This window comes from Aquila chrysaetos, chromosome 25, assembly GCF_900496995.4.
Source record: "Aquila chrysaetos chrysaetos chromosome 25, bAquChr1.4, whole genome shotgun sequence".
Classification (NCBI taxonomy): domain Eukaryota; kingdom Metazoa; phylum Chordata; class Aves; order Accipitriformes; family Accipitridae; genus Aquila; species Aquila chrysaetos.
The window spans coordinates 360,850-387,909 of NC_044028.1; the positions used below are offsets into that span (position 1 = coordinate 360,850).

General features: G+C 48.6%; 1 long non-coding RNA gene across 1 annotated transcript; it reads left to right on the forward strand.

Moving 5' to 3' along the window:
* The first annotated feature begins 1,837 nt into the window (after positions 1-1,837).
* Positions 1,838-22,570, forward strand: LOC115335913. Its single transcript, XR_003921579.1, has 3 exons — positions 1,838-1,889; positions 6,479-6,596; positions 22,385-22,570. It is a non-coding gene; the product is annotated as an uncharacterized LOC115335913 (long non-coding RNA).
* Positions 22,571-27,060: the final 4,490 nt, after the last annotated feature.

The window sequence follows — 27,060 nt, forward strand, 5'->3', positions numbered from 1 at the left end:
CCCACAAGTCACTGGAATGACACTTAGCATAATAGCTCTTTAATATGTGGAACATCTGTTCTTTGTTTTTGAAATAATCAGTGACTCTTCCTCATTACCTTCACTTACCGGTGCCAAAGTGATCCAGCCATCCCTGGTATAACATGTAAACTTTTTCACTTCTGGTTGGATGAGATTTTGAAACCACTGACAAGAAAATAAGCAATCAAAACTATAAATCATCTGAAATCCCAGTTACAATTAATGTGTGATAATTAACTAATGGTAGTTAATGGCACTGGCTAATAAATTAACAAAAGCACAGTTACTCTTTTGGAATTAGAGTAATGGGGATACTAGTAGCATCAATTATGCCTTCAGTCTTGCTTTTAAGGGGGACTGTCTTTTGCTTTAGGAACAGTAGGATTGAAACCCCTCCAACAAGCTGAGCACAGTGAATAGTCTTTTAAAACATGCTAATAAATACGAGAGCCCTCAGTGACCATCCAGTCAAGCCACACCATAAGCAGAGCTAGCTGTCTGCATAAATAGCTGCTCTCATTGCAGCAGTGCACAGGCTACTCCAATGCTGTTTTGGGAGAGCCAGGTGAAGAGATGGGCTTCCCGAGGCCCTGGAGGGTGGTGAGGTCTGGTTGTTTCCCTGCTGAAGAACAGCCCCAGCACTGTCTGCCCAGGCACTTCTGTGGCTTGTGCCAGGGATGCTGTCATGGGCAGAATGTGCCTCAGGTGACAGAAGAGCTGTGTTTGGCTTGTTGGGCTCAGACCAATCCCTCTGGCTTCGTTCAGGATGGCAGGGAAATATGATATGGCCATTCCCTGGGGGAGCTGGGATGTCTGAATATTATATGCTGATTGAGCTTCAACAGAGCTGTGCTTTCCCATTCCACACTGTCTGTCTTTAGCAGGCAGATAGCAGCCTGGCTTCTCCCTGCTGGGGCATGGAGGACAGGGAGAGTCAATGCATGCCTACTAATCTGCCTTCATTTCACATCTGCCTTTTAGGCTGCTTGGTCTCATGGTACAATCACAACAATGCCAGAATAACACCTTAAAACCAATCATTTTTATGGGAACACATAGTATAAAAGGTCTGACTGTCTGTGCACGCATATACCATCAGTGGCTATTACCCAATAAAGCTGTCAGATAGAGAAACATCGCAGCAAGTCCTTGAACAGCATCTCCTCAAGTTTAAACAGAGAAAAAGCTCCTCACAATTCATTTCTCGTAAAAATAAAGAAAAGAGGATCAATACAAGCTGAACGAATGAATCAGGGTTGCTTCCTATAGACAAGGAGAGAAATAAGGTTTGCTACCACAGGTCTGGCTTTGGGAGGGCAGCCCACTGGCCACGCAAATCACCCTGACAGACTTGGCAAGAGCACTCAGCTGCTAAATGCCAGTGTTGACTGCATGCATTGCCTTCTCCCAGAATTTGACTTTTATTCCAGAGAGGAGCGGGAGTCCAGGGTCCTTCCTGAGAGCTGACAGGTCAGGGACTGCCAGGCAACCCTCTTTTCTCTGCTTCCTCCACAGTGAGAACAGTCTTGGCACAATGACAAACCTGGAATAATGAGCAGGGTGTAAACAAGCTGCTCTGCTGCACTGGTGTCCTCGTGTCTGTAAATGCTGTCAGCGCCCTCCTCCACTCAGCGCAGGTGCACCCAGAAATTCTAGGCTTCATCATCTCAATTTTGCAGCAGTTCGTGGCCCCAAAAGGAGCTGTAGAAAGTGCTTTAATTCCTCTGTAGTGATTAGGAACATAGTGTCTCCTGCATGACATACTGTCTGTGCTTCTGAGGATCCTGCACACTGAGCCCTTTGTATTTCTCTCTTCACAGTGTGAGTCCTACAATGCTCCATTTAATGGATGTTATTTAGGTTGAAAGGTAAGCAGCTTAAATGCTTTGCTTTCTAGCATCTGTGTCCTGTTAGAGCCATTTCTCACTCACTCTCAACTGCACATTTTGTTACATGAACATGTTTAGATAGAACAAGGGTTTTTCTCTCCTTCAAATATTTATAGTGATGACTTGTGGTGTAATCAATAGGGTTTGCAGAATCTCACCCTGCACCATCACATCTTTGTTCTTCAGAATGATGCTTGCTGCAATATTATAGCTAGGACTGACAAGATAAAGCTGAGTTAAAACAAATTGCACATTATCTGCTTCCATCCTGCTGTTGAGATTGCAGAAGAGAACAGATGAAATTCTATCAAAGAGAAGCTCTTCTCCCTCCTCCAAAGCAGAGGAGTGGCAGCTACTGAGGCAGACCAAGAACAGCTCTGACAGAAGCTGTGCTGAGATGGGGCCCCTATGCCCTCACCCCCAGCTGATGACCAAAGTGCTCTGCACCAGGCTTCCAGATCCACATCCATCTCTGCTCCATGCTAGATCCTGAGCACATCTTTCACAACCCCTCTTCAGTCTTTGCTCAGTCAGCTCCTGGGGGATCTCCAGAATTCAGCATGCCATTACAGGCCATGCAGGAGTATGGTCTGAGCTCTCCTACTCCTGCAGCACACCCCAGGAGGTGTAGCAATAGCTCACACCCACTGTTGCCTGGTATCCTTGTCTCCTTCCCCCAAGAACCACTGCAAGGAGAAACACTTTCAGAGAACTGGGGTCGTTATGACAGTTTTTTCCTCCCTGTCACAGCCAGCAGTGAGCCGGTTTTCATGGGCCCAAAGAACACTGATGTCCCACATGGTCTCAGCAAGAGGTGCTGGCACGATCCCTTTGTGGGCCAGTCTGAATGCTGGCCGTCTGCTCTACCAGGCCTGCATCATGAAGTCTGAGTATTTGATGCTGCAGGCCTGCTGTTAACCTGCCTCTTGCCAGCACGTGCTGGAAGCATTTTTTGAAAGACTTTGGGAAAGTAGGCAGGCTATAGGGAGGTTTGGCTGACGTAGCATTTGAGCAAAGTGCTGCTCAATATGGATATGTGTTCTCTGTGCTGAACTAAGAGACAAAAGGAGCTCTTCATGTAGTGAGGAATGAAGTGCAGCCTTTTCAGGAAACCACATGCTCCTGTAGTTGATGAGGAGTTGAGAGCATCTTGCCGCAGAGCTGCCCAACTAGGGGACTCGGCACAAAGTCATTGGGCAGTGTTTAATAACGTCCACGTGGCTCCTTTGTGCCGTGGAATTATCTGACTTTTTGTCTCAGTCAGTGGGAGTGGGATGCTCTTTTGGGCACAGAAACTGCATTAAAGAATGTTATGGTATCATTGCTGGATGGAGCTGCCAGGAATTGCTGCTTCTTGCTCTTGGCTGGAAGGTGGCTTCACTCTTTTTTGTTGTATGAGGTAGGTATATTTAGGTTCACTTGACAGGAAGCCTCTTGAATTCAGCAAGAAGGCACTGCAGAGAACTCTGGCTTAGAGGCCAAGGAACTTCCCACTCCTGTTGCTACTCCTATGAAAAAGAAAAAAATAATTTCTCAAAAATAAACCACATTTGACCTGTAAGCAGAGAGCATAGCTTGGCAGATGGCAAGGGAGGAAATCAGGGATCAGGCACTGGGAAAGATACAAGCAAAATACCACCTGATTTCTGTCTACTTAAAAGCCAGTTCTTTACTTGGAAAAGTCGCAGACTCTGCCTCTGCACAGCTCCCTGCCTCAGTCTGTGAGTGCTGAACCAGGGACGACTCCAGTCTGAGACTGAGCGAGCTGCAGAGGAATGCTTAATTATGTGACTGCTACCCCAAAGGATAATTACTGATCTGAACTACCTGCAATGCCCCTGGAAAGCTGTTTAGCATCAAAGACGTTATTTAGCTAGCCAATAGCAAAGGGTAATTTTCAAATATTCTAGGAAATAAATTTCTACAGATTTTGAAGATACTAAAAGTGATAGATCATTATTACCTGGTATTAGGAGTTATTTTTCCTAACTCTGTGTAGAAAAGTCAGGCACATGCTGGTGGGTGGAAGGACCAGCAATCCTATGTGGCCTTAGTGCCTTGGTTCAGAATATTCTGGGCTTGGTGGAGTCAGGAGAGGCTCTTCCTCCTTCTTTTTAGGGACATACAGGCATTATCTCCAAGCCCATCATTCCTGAAACGCCTTTTAATTGCTGAAGGGTCGGTTCTGTCTGGGACAAGTCCCTGAGCAGTGTCCTCTTGGGCACTGGGCCACGATGAGCTCTGCTGGCACCCAGGTCCCGGACAGCCCCAGGCTCTACCCGGCGGCTTGGTCAGGACCTCAGTGGCAACAGCCCATGGTTCCACGGCTGGGGGAGGCTTTAATGGCCACACCAGCCAGCCACCTGCTTTTACATCTAGCCAGAAGGACATGAAGTATGTATCACCCTTGGCACTGGACCACCCTGCCTTGGGAGATGTGTCTGGCAAAGCACTTGAGCTGCCCTTGGCATTGCAGTCCAACACCAGTTAATGCAACTCAGCAGGGAGTGCACCACATGCACATACAGCGAGTGCAAGATGTGGCATTTGTGCAAAGACGTGTCAATGCCATGCCACTGTGCTTGCCTGTGGCCACGGTCATCTTTGCCTTATTGTCGATAGAGATCAATTAGTATTTTATAGTGTATATGTGGTGGGCCACCCTCTATTTCCGTGTTAAGGGAATATAGCTAACTAGCCTGGGTCAGCTGCTGGTGCGCACCCTGGGACTCATTCTGCCCATGACTGCCCAGTCAACAGAGGTCCATAGCAGTGGAGCCGGGTGCCTGTGTCCATCTCCTGGCCTCCTTCAGATGCACACAGAACCTTGTGAAAAGCAGATGCAGCCAGCCTCCTTGTTGATGCTGGGAGTGTCTTGCACCTGCAGTACTATCCCATTCTAGTAAGGACACTGTTAATAAAGGTAGGGCTTGAAAGTGCCAGTCAGGACCAAAATAGTAATGAAATTACATCATAAATGCAATAGCAAAGCTGATGTGGTTCCCTGTTAAACAACTTAGTTGTATATCCCATTTCATAGAGCTCTGAGGAGGCACCACAGATTCCCTCCCCCATCCCATTCAAAGAAGCCCTGCCTGCATTGAAAGCCTGTATTTTTTCCAGAATATCAAGGTTTTGGTTTCTTTGGACCTGACTGCAAATCCAGGAGGCCTTTGTGTGTATTTCACAGGGCTCTGTCCCTGCAAACAGACTCCTTTGGTTTTCAAGCTAATCAGGCCCAGGACCTGCTCCATGTTCTCTTCCTTTATATTTGTATCGCTGTTCTATTACAGCAAGGTGCTGCAAAGAGGAGATGAAAAGCAGCTTGGAAGTCTGTTTCTATGAAAGTATGAATTTATTTTTAAATCTCTTGAATTATTTACTTTGTCTGCCTTTTTTTAATGACAGGTGAATACGTTTATGACTTGTTCTCTTTCCCGAGGTAGCACTTGGTATGAAGGGAATTAATTACATGTAGAGTAAATGCAGCTGATGTTAATTTTCAAGTCAAGTTTCGGCTTTGCTGAAATTTCAGAAAGAAGGTAGTGTTTTATAAATTAAACTCTGCTTTGTGTGCTTTCTGTCTAAAGAAGGCTTGGCATTTGGAAAGGCAGCAGGAAGAGAAAACAAACATACTAGATGAGGGAAACTTGTCTTTAAGGATGTACTCTGTCAGCTATCAGTAGACAGCTGTGAGAGATCAGTGTGGCAGCCCATCAGCTGTATGTGGAGACTGTAATAGACTCCAGCAGCATACCAACACCTTTAGCAGGAATTGGTTTCAGTGGCAAATTGCTGGTCTGTGGCACAAGCCGCTGCTTTGAACTGACAGGGTGATTAAACTAGTTACTCCTTTCTGTGAGAGAGCGCATGCCCTGTGCACTACCAGGAAAACCTCTTCTGCTTCAAAGCAGTTTAGATACTGATACCATCAGAGCTTAACTGAAAAGGATCCTGCGCTGCCATGTCTGTACTGTCTGTGCAGATGCACTACCAGCAGGACAGGCAAGGCTGTGGTTCCTGGGAAAATCAAACTACCGTCAGCATACATTGACAAACTGGTCCCCTTTGTTGTTCCATCTGAGGCTATAGTTAGCATTTCAGTTCCTCGCTCCATAAGGTTGGAATGATCTTACATTAGTTCTTGTGCTATGAGAACTCTCGGGAGCACGACCTCAGAGCTGGATAGGTGCAGTGGGCTGGAGTGGTAGTGCTGGGTCTGGCTGGGCTGAGGGCAGGAAATGCTGTGCTGCTCTCCAGCAGACAGGCTGGGCATAAGAGCAGTGACCCTGGCAGCTGCTTGCCAGCCCTCAGTAACTTACCCCTGCAGGCAGCTAACACGGAAGGGGTCATAATTAATTTAACTCTCCATCCGTCAAGCCCATTTTCCGCCCCTGGAATGACAACTCGTACGTGATGCTTTGGAAAAGAGCAGTTCCTTCCAGCCTCCAGTACTGCTTATAGGCAGTGGTGCCCTGTGCAGCTTAGCAAAGAGCAGATCTGTTTTAAATCTGGTCTTCTGATTTTTATGTGCTGTAGTATTTACTGTCCAAGTTCTTATGTCACAGATTTCCAGCTGTTGTGTTTAAATCTGATGGAAATGACCCTGGGAGCAGAGGGAGAATCTCTGCTGGGGTGAAACTGCTTGGCTGTCCACTGCCAGTGAAGCACTCTGAGCTGAGATGGGTGAGTTGCAGTATAATCCATGTCTCATCTGCATCATTTCATCGTCTTTTAACAAGTGGACAACAGTTTAGTGTGTCTGAGTGAATTTATTGCTCTGGGTCTTGTTCTGAGGAGCAATGACCACTGGGTGCCCCATTATCTTTTAGCTCATGTGTATATGAAACTGTCATCTCATGTTTCCTGTAGCTTATGGCCCATATCTGATAGTGGAATGTAAAATGAGTTTATGCTTTAGAAGTAGAAAAGGTTAACTCTAAATAATAATAAAAAGTAAAATGCAGAATAGAAATGTTGCTTTATTTTTTATGGTTTCTACATAATTTTGGCTCCTTCCCCGAAGGATTTAGTATAACTCAATGAGAAAATTGCATTCAAATCCTGTGGGCTGCTCTGCCGTGACTAAACTGAAATTAGGGCAGATATACAAAGTAGTTTTATAGAAACCGTTTGGATGGTTGCCTGCTGGGGGAAGCACTTGGTGCCTAGGCTGTGCTGTCTCTTGAACAGGACAGAGGTGGGATAACAGCAGGTTTGTGGTAAAAAGGGAGGGCATAGCTGCATGCTCCTGGGGCCATAATGCTGCACTGATGGTCCCAGGGGACCTGGGTGCACAGGGGCCTCTGCTTGCTGTTCCTGCCCCTGGGATGTTTGCTGAGAGCTACTGGGAGGGAGCAGGTCATCCGATGGCTTCTTGCTTGGAGCATGGTTCTCGTTTTAAATGTGTTGTTGGCTTGTTGATGGCAACTGTACCTTCCAAGGCCTGCTCAGGATCCAGTGCCATGGTCTGAGGCCTCCCAGAAGGAAGGAGTATCAGTGAGAGATTTTGCCATCCAGCCCAGACCCATGAGCATTTCTTCTGTCCCCCTCCTTAGCCTTGCTTGAAATGTTTGCTGAGCTGCAAAACTTCCTGGAGCACTCCCATGAGCACATGCACAACCAAGTTGTGGCTTTGCCTGTCCCACACACGGTTCAGAACACCACAGAAGGATCCTCCTGTACACAGGCAAGGTGCTCTGCCTCGTACTCCTGTGAATGCTACGTGGCACACAGCTGGAAAAAGTCTTCCTGAAACTTGGGACAGTCTTAGCTCCTGGTTTTTGGGAACAGAGAGATTAAAATCACAAAGTAACTGTGGGTCTCTGCCCATGTAGGGCCCTTGGGAAGGGCTCCTGAGTGAGAAGGACCACTAGGACTCTCTTTGCACAAGCAGTGCTTTGCAGGGTGTGCTGCAGAGCTCAGTGCTCTGCAAGGCTTGCCTGATGCCCATAGCAGGAGCACTTGGGTGTGTGAGGATGCAAAGGGCCTGGGTTGTTACTCAGTGCTGACATTCCAGACATGACTAAGCCATTTTGATGAAAGAGATGGAATCTGACAGTTTTACTATTCAATTGTTTCTTATAGATTTCAAATAAAAATAAATTGGCTTCTTTTAAAAGAACAAACTGTGGAAAAGCTTTTGTAAGCAGAAGTGAGTGGTCTCTGAAGCACGGCAGACAGCTCTGTATTCACAGCCAGCTAACAAGCTCTTCAAGGCCCAGTGCAGAGGGGGCTGGACTGAAAAGCAAATGCCTCTTCTCAGCTCTAGCCTTGCCTTGAGGCACTTGGGGAAAGAAATGCACAGGAGGAAGGGGAGGAGGTTTTAGAGTCCGAGCATCCCCCAGAAGGCAGGCTCATCCCCAACACCATCACAACAGCATTGCAGACAGCATGCTGCTGGCACTGGTGAGCTCCTGCCAATGCCTCCCAGCCGCAGTGGCAGGGCGTTTCTTGCAGAAGCAGCAATGAAAACCTGTGTGAGGCTGGCACAGTCTCTGTTTGATGTTTCTGTTCCAGTGGGTGCAGGAGGCCAAACGAGATCAAGCGTAGATGCTGCCCAAACATTCTGGGATACATGGTTCCTGCCCTGTGGGGCTGACAGGCTCGGGGTGAGACTGCAAGGAACAGGCAAGGAGGCAGTGGCCGTGCCTGCGTGAGAGGGATGAACTCCTTGGCCCTTCAAAGGGTGGGTTCTTTGTTGCTGGGGTGCCTCCCTCTCGAGGGCAGGCATGGGGCTGTGTGAGCTGTCTGTCTCTGGAGGGGCTCTAAGTGGGTGCTGGCATTTCCGCGGCTGCCTGTGGCAGACTTGCTTTTTCCAGGGGGCTGGAGTTGGTGGCAGAGTGGGTCTGTTTGGATGCCTCCTGGACCCCCATCCCCTTTGTGAGACTGCTTTCCACAGAGGCTGCTGCAAGGCACCTGGGGAGCAGCACATCCACAGGTGCTGTGGTGCGTTCAGTTTGCATTTAGAAGGAACTGCTGGCTTAGGAAGTTTATCTGCTGCTTTTATAAATCACGGGCCTGTCATTGCCCTCCAGGCAGCGTCCTGCTGACATCTCCTCCACAGGACTGGTAGCCTCTGCAGACTGCCAAGCCCGGGGTGGTGATGGGGGATGCTGTGCCCAAGCTGGGGTTGGCAGCGGGTGCTGGGGAAGGGCAGAGTGACTGCCGGGCCCCCGGGTGGAGTCTGCCTGCAAGGGAAGAGTTTGGTGCACGTCCCCAGAAGCTGCTTGCTGGCAGACCGTTCCCGATGAATTAACCTTGGTGCAGACAGAAGAGCCAGGAGAGCAATTGCACTGACATTAAACAGGCTGACAGAAAGTGCAGGGGCTCCATCTGGAGCAGTGATGGTAAGGACTGTGTCAGTCAGGGTGGGGTTCAGAGGTCTGGATGCCTTGCCATGCCCCCAGGGTGGGAAGAGGGAGCTCCCTGGGGCCAGGCAGCCCCCACTGCCCCTTGCATACATCTCTTGGATATGCCTGTGGTGAGAGCAGCAAGCTCCATACCCTCAGGGTGCTGTTGACAAGAAGGGCTCTGTGCCCTGGGCTGAGAGGCCACCCTGGCCTTTTGGCACTGAGCTGGACTTCCCTGGGGCAAGCGTTGGCCAGGGCCAGGACTGCAGAGCCTGTGTCAGTGGAGGTCCTGGATCCTCCTGCTTTCCTTAGCGCCTTCGTTCAAGTGACAGGCTAGCAAGTCTGGCTGTTCTTCTAGGCACTTTGCACCTTTTAGCTTTACTCCTAAGGACTGGTGCGTGCTGGCCTATCTGTTTATCAGCTGGAGTTTGTTAATGAAGGTATAAGCCTTCTGGATTCTTTGGAGGACTTTGTTTGCAAAGACCCTGGGATACAGGAGCAAATGGCTGTAAGGAAAATGCCTTTCATCATTCAAGATAAAGAACATCACAAAGCCTTGGAGACATCACTTCATTCAGGAATTAAATTGCAAGAGTCATCTGGTGTCAAATAAGTTTCATTTAATAGGTCACTCACTTAAATAAAGTTTCTGTAGAAATCAATATCACTTTCTCCTGCAATTGACAGCTCAAGACATTGAAAATGGCGTTTTTCACATAAGGTTTATTTAATTTTAGGAGGAAGAATCCCTCCCACACCTTCTGCTTGGTCTAGGCGGCACTGGTACAAGGTTAACAGTCTGCTGAGGTGGAAACCTGCCCTGTCCTTTCCCGTGGGGATAATGTGAGGTCATTTTAGCACAGGCTTGCCAGTCTCATGTGCAGTCAGGATGCCATTGTCACAGGGCTGTATCAGGGGTGTGTCCACAGCTCACAGAAGGAAACAGGGACAAGTCATTGTGTTCTCTCTTACAGATGAGTTTGGCAGGGCAAAATGCCTTGTTATATATCTTAGCAGAACTAGACTTTCTATAGAGGCAGGTATCTGTGGGCTGTGAAGACTGGAGGTTGCAACAGGGATGCTTCTGTGTCTGGGGTAGGTGAATCTTGCAGTTTCAGCCTCCCTTAAGATAATGGCACACCTTTACTCCATGTTTTTATTTCAGTCTGATAGTATCCCATGGGGAAGGGAGGAGACTTTGGCAGCTTTCTGCACCATCTCCCAGGAGAACTGTGTGTAGGAAATGAGAGCTGTTATTATTCCTACTATAGTGAAATAATTGTTTCTGAATACTTGATGTTTTCTCCACTTGCTTTTCAGTCTTAAGCAATTTCTGAGGTTGACACGCTATCTCCAGTCACATTTGTCTTGTTGTGTGGCATGACTGATGCAATTACAGCTGACATTGTCACAGCATTTTACACAAAAGCCTTCAATTGCAAGCTAGCAGATGACCCCTGAAATGAGCAGCAGGAGACATCAATGCCCCGAACTTCTTCCATAAGAAAGAGTTGCTGGCTGTTGGGGTAACATGTAGCCAGTGTCAAGTTTTTAAAGCCAACACTTTTCTGCTGGTTGTGTGCAAGAAGCAGTGTTATTACTCCACTCTTGCACAGCCTGCACGTGGACTTTCCCTGTCAGCATTTTTGGCCACGAGACACCACCTGCAACCAATGAGAGTACCTGCATTGGCAGCAGACGTGGGAGTTTGAGAGGACTGAGGAGCGCATGCAGTGCTTTTCCTCCTGTCTGCCCCTCGATACAAGTGCCAGCAGCCACTGTGAGGTGCAGATGGTAAGGGATTAGGGACTGGCCCACCGGTCAAAGCCAGGCTCTGCAGAGGTGCATGTCCTTGCAGAAAAGGAAAACTCTGTCACTCCCTGGGTATTTACTGTGGGAGAGTGGCAGGCTGTCAGGGCGCTTGCAAACACTTCTCTATGAAGGGGGATGACAGCACCTCAGGTGGGGTGCTATGCAGGGAGAGGAAACGCCTCAGACGCGGATTAAGCAGTCGGAAGAGCAGTGGAGGCGTTGGGGACAGGTGTGCTCGCTTATGGCACAGGCACAGGGGACGCTCACCGGGCCTGACATGTAAAACTGGGGTGGAAATTTTTTCTCCTTGGAGTGTACAGCTCCAGGAGGCAAGACGTCCATCAGACAGCAAATGCTGGCTCTGACGCTGAGAAGCAGGCAGCAGCTGGCAGGAACGCTCAGCGGGAGCCCAGCCAGCTCTGGAGCCGTGGCGGGGGCTTGCGGCGGGGCTGGCCACTGAGCATGCTGTGGTCCCCCCATGCAAGGATGGCTGCTGGGATGCAGGGTCAGCTCCTGCTTTCCTGACAGCTCCTTGCTGTGGATGGGAGAGGCCAGTTAGTCTGAGAGAGGGACAGGAGTGGCTATGCACTCTGGCGGCATGCTGGCTGTGCGCAGTCTCACTCCTCTGAGAGGGGAGGAAGGCACTTTTAGGACTTGGTTGGAACAACTTGGAGCAGCTAACCCAGAGCTGATGGCAGTTCCCCACTCCCTGCCTGTCCGACAGAATTAGGTGCTATGTAAAACCACCGAAGCTTTTAATGACCTCTTTCAGACACAAACTGACCATCTAACTTTGCACGATTCACTGAGATTCCATTTTACTCAAAGAAATAAAAATAATAGTTTAAACCATTTCAAATATAGCTGTAAATCCCGAACAACATTAACCTTTTCCAAAGCATTAAACTGATCCCTGGTGGATTCTCAAAATTGCTATTAGGAGGAGGCACGAGATACTCTCTCCTGAACTTCATGTTCCCAAAGTAAATAACCAGCCACACTGAGTGTGGGGTTTATTAGCTTTCTGACTGGTGCCTGCCTGTCTCCTCACCCTATTCTGAGTCATCAAACACTAGCACTTGCTGCATTATGGAGGCAAGAGTTCATGCACAGAATCACAGATGTGAGGATGGGGACTAAGATGATGTCTGGGTTCAACGAGGGAACAGCAGCTGCCACAGAGAGCGTGGGAACAGAGGAGAGCTGTCTGGCTTATACAGCCGTGCATCTTCCTTTGAAGAGAGCTGAGGCTCTGGTGTTCGATTGTCAGAAGGACTTGGTTGGAGACAGCAATAGCGAGAGAGGTTTAATTAGGCTTCTGGGTCCAACTCATTCATTATACAAGACCAGATCCAGATCCGGTATTTCATTTTGGTGCACCGGCTGAGGGGGGGGGCATGGGGACCACTGACCTCTCCGGGGCCACAGAGGATTGCCCCTAAAAGGGTGAAGTGGCCTAAAGGAAACACCTTTTTGATAATAACACCACAGTCCTGCCCAGGCAGGAAAAAACAGATCAGGGCCTTTTGACTAAGAATATACTCCTGGTGTGGCACATGCATCAGGGGCAGTTTTGCAAGATGAATACTATCATAAGAATACTGCAGGAAAGGAAGAATGTAAACATAAACATGAATGAACACTGGGATTGTTTAAGGTATTTTAGCAGATACCCCCAATGTTCATAATCTCACAGTCATGAAGAAGGCATCTCCAGTTAAAAAGCCTCTTGATCAAGAGAGAGCTTATGAAAGTAGCAATTAAAACATAAAAAGATAAAAATATGTATGTCATTGGGAAAATGAGAAACTCAGTAGATGAAACCTAATTGGCTGCTCATCTGAGAGAAGGCACTAGTATCAATGAAGAATCTTTGGGTTAGGGCCAGGGTTAAACATACCAGGAACAAATGAAATATTAGCCACAATTATGTTGAGGACTGGGTTCTGATCGGCAGTCACAGTGTAGGAAAGGCTGAAATACTCCTAATCTGTATTTGGAAATAAATGGGTGAGCCACTCGTATCCTGCAGTAAACACGGAATACTTTATTCTACTGGAAACTAGAGGGGATGATAAACTGGGACTGTTAAATGTTTAAATGTGGAATATCGTACGAAAGAGTTCTTTGAACCATTAATGTTGTTTTTGAACAAAATGGGGAGCACTAGAGAAGTTTGAGAGGCCAGTAACAGTGACTGTTACCAGCATATGGAGGAGGTAAAGGAAGAGGCCAGGAGCTGTGGGCTGGTGAGGCTGATAGTGTTCCCAGAAAAATATGCAGAAAAAGAAGTTGCTTACCCACAGATTGTGTGTTTAAGAACTCCTTCTTCCTTGCATGTTTGGGCTGCATCTCAAGGGAATGCTGCATTTAGTCTCCTCTGGAGCTGAAGAAATCCTCTCTGGGCGGCAACCCAAGGCCATGGGATGGGAGCAGGAGATTAGGAGCCAGGTCTGAGGGGGTGTAAGGGAAGGCTGATGCCAGCAGGAGAGTTTGCAGCAGAAGTGGTGCAGACGTGGGGCAGGCAGTGTGGAGCAATATTTCCTAAACATTGCCTGCCGTGGGGCAAGAGAGCAGGAGCAGAACTGGCTAAGGAGAGATACAGGAATACTTACCAGCAGGGACTGGTCTGAGATGGGGAAAGGAGGGGAGGTGAGCTGGGCCTGGGAACCAGAGCAGTGAGTGGAAGAAGTTTGCAGAAGGCCTTGCTGTAACCTTCTGGAGCCTGCAGCAGGGGATTTTGTGTGCCATCAAGAAGAGGAGGAAGCAAGGGCCTCTGGGTGAGGGGGTGCTAAGCCTTTGAGATGCCTTTCTCTTGTTGAAGGAATCTGTACTGGCTATGCAGCACACTGGGATGGCAATCTTGTCTGGGTAGCCCAGCTGCAGCCCAACCATGCTGGTAGAGATAAGAGCTGTCATAGCTCATCCCTGCTTGGTCCTGCCTTGAAGGTGCTTGTTGTCCTGCTAGCAGTAGTCCCCAGAGAAGATACAGGTGCTAGCTGCTGATGGTGATGTAGCAAACTGCATCTCCTCTGATACGGCTCAGCACCGTCTCTGCTTTGCTTTGTCCCTGTGGAGCCTGGCTCTATGTTAGACTCTAAGAGACAGAGCTCCTTTTCTCAGGCTTCCTTTGGTCACATCTGCACCTGCCTGGCTGCCATGCCACTTCTGAAGCGCTGGTTCTGCTATCCATTCATAGCGTGCTGGGAGAGCAGCTGCAGTTGTATATCCAATAAGGGCAGATTACTTCTAGGCTGCTTCAAGTGCCATTAAAAGACATTTAGTTCTAAGTAAGGACAAGTTCACATTCTATCTAACGTCCTTAATGCTTGTAATTTCTATGAGCAGTAATATTGATTCCTAGGGCTGTGCTGACTATAACACAAATGGACAGCAACTGGTAGGAGGCATTTCCTAACCCTGCTATATTGGGTTCCCTGAAGATGCCGAGTGATTTGTATGTTCCCAGCAGGTGTAATCTGGTAATGACAAAGGCTTGTGACCTGCATGCTATCAGATACATCCCGGCTGCAATTTCCATGGCAGAAGCTGGGCGGGGAAGCAGCTTTGTACAATCAGTGCTCTCTAGTTTTCCTCTGTTGTAACCCTCAGGCTTTTATGGCATTCCCAGTTCTCTAATGCAGGGACAGCCCCTGGATGTTTCCTGTCTCCTGGCATGGTTCAGTGTAGAGGCAGGAGGTGGGAGGCAGGAGCCTGTGCAGAGCAGTGCCAGGAGATGTGCTGATGCCTGAGCCTGCCACAGGTGAGCCAGTGAGGGTCCGCTCAGCTCCTAAGGGCCCTGTTCTCACGGGCTGTGCTTGTGGCAGTGCTCCGTGGCATGGCCTTGGAGGAGGTGGGATGACTTTTGGCAGTGAGAGGCAGGCTGGAGGTACTGGGTGTCACCTCACCATGAGCAAATGGGGATGGGACCCTGCCTCTGGTAATGATGCCCCGAATGGCAGATACTGTGTTCATAACTTCTTTTAACTAGCTCCCCACACTGTTTGTAGACTAAACAGCTGACAATTAACAAGCTTGTTACTACATTCATCCCAGGCACTTCACATTGAATTACTGATACGTTAAATATCTGATTACCTTTGAAGCTAACTGGCTTACAATAGATCCAGCACAACAAAAGCATTCTCAGCTCTGAGAAGGTGACAATCAAATTTGGTGCCATCTGTTTTTTATTGGTAAGGAGTAGAAAACTCCTTTATGCTCAGAGAAGATATCACAATTGGAAAGCTATGATACATAGCTAAAATAAGACTTTGTGTTTCCCATCTTTTCATAGCTACAGAGCTTTCAATAGTGCAAAGTCAATTTTTATTTGAACATATTTGTGAGATTAACCTAAACCATGGGCCTGGGCTGCAGTTTGCCCTTCTGATAAACAAGGATGAACATAACTGGTACTAGCTGAGAAAGGAGATCTGGCAGTAAACAGAGCATTATTGAAGAATGTTATTTTCAGAGGTGCAGCTGCTTGTCTCTGACAAATTAAAAAGGGAAGCATCTGCAAGGCACGATGGGAAGAAAATACTCCAGGAGAGGTTTTATCAAGATGGTAGTCCCGTGGAGACAGTCTTCTGGTGCTCTGTGAAGTATTGTGTTGCTAGATGTTAGCATTCAGAGGGCCAAAGTAGGCATTTGTATGCGTTGTGCAAGGAATGGTATGTTATTTAAACATGCTTTCCTCTAAGAGTCTGTATTCTCTAATTCTGTGTCAGTAAATACGTGTCTTAGAAGGGTTTCTTCCAAACGAGGAGGGAGTTCACCCTTCAGTGCTTCTGGTAGGAGAAAGGATATATAGACCATCTCCCTGTGCCTTCTCCAGGCTGACACCAGTCCCTCTCACTCCTTGTTTTTGTCTGGACGTTTTAATAATGGGCGAAGACAAGCACAGGAAAGCTCCTGCCAAGTAGCATGCCCTGTGCTCTTGCTCCCTGTGGCACACCTAGCAACCACCTCCTGTGTCTCGCTCTCCCCAGCAGCTGCCCTGCCTTGCATGGGGGGTATCGCCTAAGACCACCCTCCGGTTCTGCAGTAGGTTGGGAGCCTGTGGCTGCTCCGTTCTCACACCGGCAGCCTGTGCCTCGGCAGATGCGTTTTGTTTGCACCACGGCTGTGGGTTAACACCGTTAGACCGTGGGAGGAGGAAAGGAGTTTATATTTATGTGTGAACTGTGTGCATGCCATTCCAAGAATTGCCTGAAAGAAAGTGGAAATAATATTTACAGTTGGCCAGGAGAACAGCCTCTTAATTTGACTTGACATTTATGATTTCCCATGCATTTCTGAAAGAGGCATCTTTTCCCGCTGTGTTTAAGTTCACTGTGGTCCATCCAGTCTCCGTGTTGTGTCCTACCTGAGGCACTACCACAGGTCCATGAACCTGCTGGATGCTTGGGTACCCCAAGCATGGGTGAGCTCTCTGTGCCTCCTTTCCTGTAGCCCAACAGTAGGAATCCCTGCCCGAGCCTCTGCTTGGAGCTGCCTAGGACAGGGTGGTGACTCAGCAGAGTTGGTGCCCTGTGGGAAGAGGGGGACATGGGAGGGCAGGACCCAAAGACAGAAGCTGCCCGTGTGGGGTGTGGGAAGCACCCGCCTGGAGCCCCGAACAGGTTCACCTGCACTCCATGTTTAGTGTCTGTCTGTCTTCCAAGCCTTCTCTAGGACTGTCATTTAACCTGGCTTCTGTAAACTAGAGTGTGCAGATATTTCAGAATACACAGACTCAGGCAAGTCTTCCCTGTACTACACCGGTAGTCAAGACTGTATTAAAGAAGCAGCTACAGCTCTGTAGCAAAGACCTATGGGGAGACAGCGTTGGCCTTGCAACACTGGCTTTCAAAGCATTCGGAAAAGCGTTCGGAGGTGTGTACCCCAGAGAGAGCTGTCCTGAATGGCACAAGGCACTACTCCAGGCACTACTGCCTGGGCTGATAAAGCAAATTCCCAAGGGAGCTGGGACAGCCCGATCTGAAGCAAATCTGGGACAGGAATTCGGGAGACATCTGCCACATTCAGACAAGAGACCAAACCCTCTGCTGCTGACACTGGCTGAACAGTGTTAGGGCTGGAGGGGAAGGTGGCAAGGAGGTAACCACCTGAACAAGGGCAGGGAGGGCACTGTGGCAGGTACTGTCTCTTCCCTCGCTACAGCACAAGTTCACCCACAGTGCAGAGTGAGCACATCCAGACTGTACGGCTGCTCAGCATGGGCCACTCCGCCAGGACTTTGCAGGACCATTAAGGGGGACTGCAGAGAAAATGTGACAGGCTCAGTTAATGGTTAGAGCAGGTGACTGCAAATCAAGGACTCTGTCTCCTGCTGTCACACACATGTAGTGGACACGTCTGTTACTTATTTGAAAGGAGTATTCATGCTTTGTAATGCAGATGTATTCTCTCATGGAGATGATCTATAATGTATCAGAGGGGAACACGTTTGGAGAGGTGTGACAGAGGTACAGTACTCCTCCTGCTGTCTCACACCTTTCCTTAACAAAGTGAGTTTCAGAGATTTACAGTCAAACAAAAGGTGGAGATGAGCCCTTTGTAAATGGTAACACTTAAAATTCCTGCTGCTTTGAAGCTGGAAGCTGAGCAGATGCTGCATGCTACAGCCATTGCCCTCCTGAGATCGTGGGTTTAAATTCACCTCCGTTTATGTCATCTGTTCCCTGTGTGCTGGTGTGACAATGTAAAATGCGCTCAGGTCCCAAGGTGCCTATGGACCAAATGAGTTCTTGTTCCCGCTCTTGCTGCTCATGTGCCGCTCATCCTTTTACAGTGTGTTGGGCAGCACCATCTGCAGTCAGGTTGAGCCCCTCTATAGACCAGTACCTTTCCTTGAGAGAACCAGATGTTCCAAACCATTTCCACAAAGCTGTCACCTGAGGAAAATCTGGGTCATCTAGCCGTGTTCTTACACTTCCTGCAGCATAAGCTGTGGGGGTCATTGGGGAAGTTATCAACAAGTTTTCAGAGAAAAGGAGCCTTTCCAGGGGGCAGACTCCCTTCCTGTGTGATGAAAGCACTGACTTCAGTAATGCCTCTTCCTGGGAATCCATTTGCATGGGGAACAGACTGCATGCTCTGAGGACTTTCACGTGTTTGTGCTGGACCTAGCACTGGGGATGACACAACTAGGTCCTTAAGTCAAGTTAGGCTTGGGTCTGCCACTTTGCTGAATGCCAGCCATCTCCTTGGAAGGAGGAAGAAAAACGTGGGGAGCAGGCAGGAATGCAAGCTCCCAGGTGGCCCTTGCAGAGGTCTTGTCATCTGAGGACCAGAGCAGTGTGCTACACAAATAGGTTGTCCAACTCTAGGGTAAATGTTAAGCCTGGAGACAGATGTGGTTGTGGGTACCCAAGGAGCTTCTCCAGAACTGCATTAAGCATCACCTGTGGGACTCCAGAGAGCCTGCAGAGGGGAGCTGGAGTGCCTCACAGACTTGCTATAGCTGATTCTTGGCATGATTTTTAATGACAGTAGAGCAGAGGAGGCTCTTAAATCTGCTTATTGCCCCAGGGAAGTGTCTTGCACTTCTTATATTGGAAGACTGTTGCTCATGAGCACCAGGCTGCATCTACAGCAACAGGCTTCTTGGTTCTGAGAAAGAGAAGAAAGCCATATGCTCTCACTTGTGTACCTGTGGCAAGCACAGAAAGGATATTTTATAGAATTAATTCTAATAGCACTTAGATGCTTTCTCCAGTGTCCATGACTCATTCAAAGAGCCAGTGAAAGAATGGCACAAGCCCATATTCCAGGGCAATGCTGCGGGGTGTCTTATGCTGGCTGGGCTAGAGCTCTGACCCTTGTCCGCAGGACCTCAGTCCTCTACATTAATTATGTTTCCCTGGACAAATCCAGTGAGATGTAGATGAACCTGAGATAAATATGGTTTCTATAGTCTTTGGCGCTTCCTTAGCAGAAGAAAGTTAACTGATATAGTTTATTAAATGTCTTACAGCTCTTGTTTGGTCATGTTTATCCACAGGTCACCATCTATTTTCAATATGATTATACTGGAGGGAACTGGCAGGGTTTGCTGCAGCAAATTCCTCCAACTGCCCAAAGCCCAGTCTAGGGCTTGGTGCTTAACATGCTGCTGCAGTACAGATATGTCCTTTAAGCATCAAGAAAGAGATGCGGATCGGGGTTTTTTTCTTCAAAAAATGACATTTTGAAGTAGGTTAAATCTACCACTTTTCCACATTTTCTCAGAGAGAGATTTTGTCTGGCTAGTGTACGTGCTCTCCATGAGAAATTATTTATGAGCTCCTCAGTCCCTTGTCTACTCTTCTTGATGTAACAATAGTAGATCTGGAGGAATGACCAAGGTTAGGTTTATAGTCTCACTTCAGATGTAGTGCCAAGTTATTCAGTGCTTCGTTTTGTTAGTGCCTGAACCAAAGGGCAATTTATCTCAGCAATGTCCTTCAGATTATACCTATATACCATTTTACCAATAAGGCATGCACCTGCTGCTCCAATCCCAGAAGAAATCAGTGTTTCATTTCAGAGATGCCAATTCTTTGCTCTCCCTCCTCTTGCCATTCTTATGAAGACAAACTTTTTTAGGGGGCGTGGGAAGAAATACAGAAGGATTGTGGAAAAACCTTCTCTACTTCAGCTACTGCATCCTGTTCAATTATGAATAATAGACCATCTCACTGTAGGGCATGGTTGTCAGGGTGTAAGTGATCAATATATATGAATGGGATAGGGCATATTCTTTGTTGGAGTCCCCTCCAGATAATTGGCCTAGACTTCTGCAGTCCTAGTGGGAAGGGTAAGATGTGACCATGTCATTACTGTCTTTGCTGGGCAAATGCAAAACTGTAGCTCAGCTCCTTGCTCACAGCCAGTTATCTATCCTGGCACTTGTATAATTATAATACATGCTTTATTGCTTGTCAATATTTTAACCTTTCTGACACATTATCCCCTAGGGCAACTGAGCAACCTTAATAATATAGCTGATAATTATCCTCTACATGAATAAAGTTATCACTAGGGTCCTGTATAAATCATATGGAAAAGATGACAGATTTCACTGGCTGGTCATCACAAAAATGGGAAGAGACACAGATTGTGACAGCTTAATGGGGAAGGTAATAAAACCAACAATAAAGTCATTTATAATATAAGCAGTGATTCTCAGTCCCTTCTATTTGTTTTCATGCTAATAGAAGATAAATGTCAGATTAGGAACAAGACCTGAAATTTCTATTAAAAATATTTTGAAAATGTCATTAAATATCAGCAATTCACAGCTCAAGTGGCAGCATGGGTCTTAATTACCTGTATGAGGTCCTTGGAAGCAAAGTGGGGGTAATAGTATTTGCTTTGCTGTTTCCTGGGGGCTGTGAGGAGTAATGATTCTGCAGTGCTGAGGGTATCAGGACCCTGTGCTGTCTCTGCAGGCAGCAACTACCTCTCACTTCTGGAAGGAGCAAGATGTTGTGTGGTGCCTCAGCAAGAGGAAGCCTCCTGGCCACTGGCGGAGAGTGGGACAGAGACCCTGTCAGGGATCCTGAACTGGGTACATCATGACTGTTTTTGCAGGCTGCAGGTTTCACAAGGAACCCAAGCTGTCATTATAAACAAAAAAAAAGACTTCAGTGCAGGTGTGAAAAAGCCCTGCAGCAGTAATGGAGTAGTGAGAAAGGGGAGGGTGCATTATAGTGTATATGAAGGTATAATGAAGGACTGGTGTTTGCATCTTTAAGTTATATGTCAGTATTGCTGGTTAGTCATCTGGAATGTACGCTGTGAAAATGCATGCATGCAGCCCTTAACATTTATGCTTTGCACTAACAAAAGGTTTGGGAGTGCGAGTGAGCAGTGGTGGGAACGTGGAGTGAGCAGAAGTGTCCCAGGGAATGGCTGAGACTCCCTGTGTGAGACCAGGATAACAGCCGAAAGAGCGGTGGAGCAGGAGGCTGCTGCCCCAGTTCTCCTGGGGAAAAGCCTGGGTGGCCTGGGGACGATATGGGGCAGGAGGTGCCATGGGCACTGCCCTGAGCCATGCAGGTGCTGGGGAGCTGGAGCAGATTGGGACTGGTGTGGTGCTCCCCAGCAGAAAAACATGGGTGCTGCCTGGGCATCGCCCCCAGTGCCGCAGCTGCCAGTGAAGCCAACGCTGCTGTGGCTGGAAAAGCAGGAATGGCTCTTCCCAGCAAACAGCCTGGCCTGAGCCGTCCTGGCTCTGGATGGTCTCTTGGCAGAGGGATTAATCTGAGGATGTCTCTAGGATGCAGGCTGGGGAAGGGGTGGGGAAGGGAGAGTGATAGAAATTGTATTTGTGCCTGTGCTTAACATTCGTGGTGCGTTCTCTCGCTTGCATTTCTTCTAAACAAGCACTTTGAGGTCTGAGCACTGGTGCCTCTAATCTAGTGAGCACCTTATTGATCAAGTCTTGCCATTTGATCCCCTGAGCTGCCTAGTGTTACACAAAAGGGGTAAATTGCTCCTTATACTTTAAAACAATCAGAATGTTTTTAGTGCATGTAGACCCGTATGATAAATACAGAGGCACAGCTGGGATGAGAATAGCAAAAAGCAGAGGGATAATTAACAGCTGGAACACCACAAACCAGTTCCCTAGCCCAAGCCCTGGAGAAACACGATACATTCATCATGTTGCTCTCTGGGCTGATGCTACAACACTGGGGTGTGAGGTATTGAATTACAGTCTCTAGAAAATATTGTTTGGGGAATGTTGAGGAGAGCTGGTAAACAATGTGCTGGAAGGTGACAGATATGTTTGCAGCTTCATATAGTGCTTTCACAATAAAAAGAGCCATCCGGGGTTTTCCCATCACTGCCCTGCCTGTCAGAACTGGCAGGCAGTAGGCTGTCTGCCAGGCCTTGGTGGGGGAAGTCAAACCCAGCAGCCAGTGGGCTTGCTTAGTTCTGATGACTGTTTTCTTTAAACGATTATTTTATTACTAAGCGCAACACTAACAATGGCTGATGAATCTCAAGCTTAATGAAGCACCATCTGTGATTCAGCTGTTGTAGAAAACAACATATAGAGAGCTCTTAACAGTGGCTTTGGACATAGTCTCTCCTGACACCCCTTCTGGGCTCTCCTGTCCTTGGTGTGGTATCACAGAGGATGCCACAGAGGCTCCTAGCTCAGAGCCACTATCCACATGATCTGTGCATAGCTGTCAATCTCCTGTGTGCTTGCAGCAGGAGCTGCACCACAGCCACACAAAGGTGGGGATGGTGAAGGCAGCTGGGATCTGCTTTGTAAGATGCTTTCCTTTCTATCCTCCTTCTTCACAGGGAATCATTCAGAAGACTTTGATCTCGGATGACACTTCACTCCTACAAACCTGCCAGCAAGTCATGGCAGTCTCTGCCTGAGTCAAGCTTATGGCTTGCTCTGGTGCTGCCTACCTCTTGAGCATCCTGCGTAACCTCATCAGTGGCCCGTGATGCAGTGCCCACCCATGAGTCACGCAGTAAAGCACGCATCAAGGTAAAGAAGGGTGAATTCTAGGTTCTCTCTCAAATGCTACATTCCTCTGGCAGCAGAAAATAAGCGCTCGCTTACTTCATTAATTAAATGGGTGACTCCCACAGCCACTGTAATGAGTGGTGTCTGTACTCAGGGAGTGAACAGGAGATTAATGGTCAGATTTTCTGTGTGTGTTGATGAAAGGCGGAGTTTTAAGGTGGTCTGCTACCTGTTAAAAAACCCCACGAGAATCTCAAAGAGAGAAAAAGACACACCAGAGCTGTTTAAGTGGGAAAATCTACAAAGAGCAGTATGTTTCTTCTAGAGGGATTTTCCTGCACATGTAGTGAATGCTCCCAGCCGCACTTGAGCATATGATGCCCACCTGGATGGCTGGTGAGGATGCATCGGATGCTTTCTGTAGAAGATGTGGGATTTAAGGTTATTTCATCCTTGCTTATGTGCCACCTCCAAGGGGGATTGGTTGCAACTGGTATGGCATTACAAATACTGCTCCAGAAATCTTGACTGCATGGGAGGCCCTGAACCAGAGAGCTCCGAGCCACCTGCTCCTTACAGGAATCCTGAGGATCACAGCATGTCTCTTTGCAGTGCCATGATTCTGAAAATCCATGAGGTCCGGATTATGGAGTTTGAGGCCAGAAGAAGACACAGCAATTGCCTGGCCTGTTGTCTTGCATAGGCCTGGTGATAGGTCTCCCTGCAAAAATTGGAGAGCTTTATAGCCAAAGGGAAAAAATTGTCCAGTGTTCGAGCAGTCCCTGCCTTCCTGGGGAAACTCTTCCCATGATGAACTGCCCCTGCTGTTGAACTGTTACTTTTCAGGCTCTTGCCCTTGTGCATTCCAGGACTGCCCAGGTACTGCATGGGAAAATGGGATATTCTCAGGTAGGCAGCTGTTGTTGAGCTGCAGGGTGGACAGAGATCAGGGTGCTTGTTACAGAGTGTCTCTCACGTAAATAGCCCCAGGGAAGAACTGTGGTTCTCAGGGAAGTACAGTGCATGGTTTCACTGGTCCTCAAGTGTTTGCCTTGCAGTGCAATCTCAGTGTAAATTTCTACCCTGTCCCTACAGCTTGAGGAGCAGAAAATACTGTTAAGTGTAGCAGTGGAGAAAGACAGGTGAAGTAAGAGCAAATGCATTTAGCAAGTCCATTCCTGGCGGACCTCCAATGTGAGAGAAAGGGATGAGATGTCACAGATGAGGTGGGAAGTGAGATGTTAGACAGGAGGGAGCATTGTGGAAAAGCAGGCAAGAGCTATTTGGTTTTATTTTAAGACCTGCCACTATCTAGCTGTATTTCTCCATGTTTCCAGGGAAGCACCAAGAGAGCTCAGGGGTGGGAGGTTTTCTAAAAACAGACAAAATTTCTGCTAAACATCAACATGCGCTTCCTCAGTGCTTTGGTGATACCATGCAGGCACTTGTTTCCCAGGGCACGCTGCGTGAACAGAGGACTGAATCCTGCTTTTGCTGGGATCAGGTGCCAGATTTTCAGTCTCCTCCTTGTGCCTGCATATGAAGTGCATGTGTGCATTTCCATGTTTGTACCTCTTGCTTTGCCTTGGCTGTTGCCCTCGGCTGTGGTGAGCCTTCTTCCCCAGTGGGGAGCTCTGCCTTCTGAGGATGTGCTGGCTTGAGATGCTTCCATAGGAATTTTGCAAGTACTTCTCTTCACAACTCCTTTCATTGTCATGTGGAAGAAAGAGGTGGTGGATGGCAGCAGTGATGGGAGGGCCTAGGGAGATAGGTTTGTTTGTTCCATGCCTCCAGCAGAAGGGCTACAAATCCTCCCTGCGGTATGTGTAGTGAATGGCCTGAGGCTACAGGTGGCATGTCTCGAGGTGGACCAGGAGGGGCTGAGGTAACCCTGAGCATCAGCTGCGTTACACTCCAAGGCATTGGAGAATTGCCCCTAGCAGAGATGCTGCAGCCCGAAGCGCAGTTGCAGCCAGCAGAGCCGCGCAAGGCTCCCTGGGAGAGTGGTGCCCACGGGCATTGGCCTCCTGACGTTCGCTTGGGGCTGGCTCGGCCAACGGGCTCCTGGCTGGCTGGTGTGGCTGCTCTGAAGCTGTGCAGAAGTGGTGGTGATGCTACAACTCTCACGTTTTGGCACAGTGTGTTTTAAAAATGACCTGTTGTGCATGCTGTTTCTGTGGGACAGGTTGGCCCTTGGGGAACTCAGAGAGGCTTTATTCTGCTGTCAAGGATAGGGAAGTTAAAATAACCTTGAATGAAGTAAGTAAATAAACAAAGCTGATGACTCTTTATCCCCTTTTTGCTCCTTGCTGCCTCAGCTCTCCCTCCTCTTTGTCTGCATTTCTCTCTCTCTCTTTTTCTTTCTACCTCATTTCCCCTGAAAGGTTTTCAACTTGTGAGTCAGGTTTACCGGCATGGATTCACCTGCAGAGTCTCCTGTAGCAGGTGTCAGAAAGGTCATTGTGAAAGCTGCAGTTCTCCCAAAGCTTCTTGCTTGAAGGAGCAGAGTGCAACATGGGGAAGATGAACTTTTCTCAGAGAAAAATCTGAGTGCGTTGGGAGCCCAGTTGCTTGTCCCTGGCAGCTCAGCTTGAGAACAAGGCAGAGAATGGTTTCTGAAGGGCAGTATGTTTCCAGGTATCCCTGGCTGATGGGTGTGCTCTGCAGCCGGGGCTGGGCCATGAGAGTTACCCAGGGCTATGGCGGGGGGATGCGCAGCTGCGTGGGGCAGAGCAGAGGTCCTCTCTTGGGCTGCCTCCCACTGGGCGCTGCGCTGGCAGCACTGGCCAGCCCCTCGCCGTGGTGGTGGAGCACACCCTCTGCTCCTCAGGGTGCCGTTCAGGGTGGGCTCGGCGCCCTGCCGGCGGTACTTCTGGGGTGGGGATGTTGTGGCCTGCCGTATCCCGTGTCTCTGGGGCCTGGGTTGGACATGGCCTCTCCGGGCTGCAGCACGAAGCTGGTTCAGACGAGCCAGGGAGTCGACAGGAATGTTTCCCGATGCTGCTTGCCACTGGTCAGGATGGGTCTCAGGTTTTTTCTCTCTTGCACGTGGCCCATAAGGGCCTCAAATCCTGCGGCAGGTTGTTGAGCTTGGTGTGCCCCTACATGGGGAGGGACCTCTTGGTGGAGACGAGGAAGGATGGGTTCTGACTTCTGCTCTGACCTGGCAGCCTGCAGTGCTCAGTGTTGGCCTCGGCAGCCCTGTCCTGGGAAAGCTCCAGCCTGCCTGCCCGCTCTTGCGTGGACCTCTGCCACTCCGAACTAAGAGCGGTGTCACACCAGCAACAAAAAGCTGAAACAGCCACATCTTCTCTGTGACTTTTTTGCCTGATCATGAAGTCTTTTCACTTCCACGCTCACGGGTGCATTCCAGAGCGGCTGCCTTGGGCTCTCTGCCACATCCCCCGCTCGCAGGGCTGCTCAGTGTCTCTGTCCATCTCTGTCCATGCTCTGTCTGTCTGCTCTTTGTTTTCTCTAGAGCCACCAGCTCTCTTAGCAGGTAGTTCTGGGTTAGTTAATTGGGTTCGTGGGCCGAGCTCTGTAATGAGCCTCAGTCCGTCTCAGCTCCCACCAGCTCAGCACCAGCCAGAAAGCACTGGTGTAGGTGGTCGTTTTTAGATCCTTAAAAGAGAGGTGGACTCTTCTGTTAGCCCTAATGAAGGTGCTGATCCCTCAAGTCAACTGGCCTGTGAAGCAAGGGACCTGGAGGTAAAAGAGAAAGAAAGCATGAGGAAAGGAACTCTGCTGTGTTTCATTCAAGAGAGAAATAGCTTTTCTTATCCCAATTTTTCAAGCAATAAAAGCCACACAACTGAATAGCAAAGATAGATCTGCTCTGGGTATTTGCATGTGGAAGTCTAGAAAACACAGTTCTTTAGTTCTGTTCTTATTGGAGATTTCTGGTTGGGGAGAAAACCTCTAAGTGCTGCCTGCACTGGAGCTGCAGGGGCCCTGGGCAAGTGAAGGCCTGGGCTCCTCCTACCTGCACATGGTATGGTCTTCTGTTGTGCCCTTTCCTTCTTCACCCCCAGTGATTGCTTAGGATGTTTGGACCCTGGGATCCACTCTGCCCTGGCCGAGGTCAGTTCAGCTGCAGCTCCGTAGGGCATGCGTGTAAATCAGCTTTGCAGAGGGCTGGGCTGGTCGGAGCCTTCCTGGCTGGTGGGGGAGCTGAATGAATGCTCTATACGCCGGCTCCTGAAGAGCAGCGAGGTTGCCTCTGCCTGCTGAGGAAGGCTGAGCTCATCCAGCAGAGTCTGTTGGAAGCAGAGCAGCTGCGTGGTGCTTTCTGTGCAAAGCTGTGGATGCAGAGGCTACTGGCTGGTGCATCTTTCGTGAGCACAGCTGAGCTGGAAGGAAGCAGCATGCCCAGAGCTGAGAAAATGAATGTGTCCTACTTCCCGACAGCCCAGTTCTTTCCCACCCTGGACTGCTGCTCCGCTTACAGCTCCTAGGGTCCCCGTGGCATCAGGAGCAGCATAGTGCAGGTCCACCTGCCCAG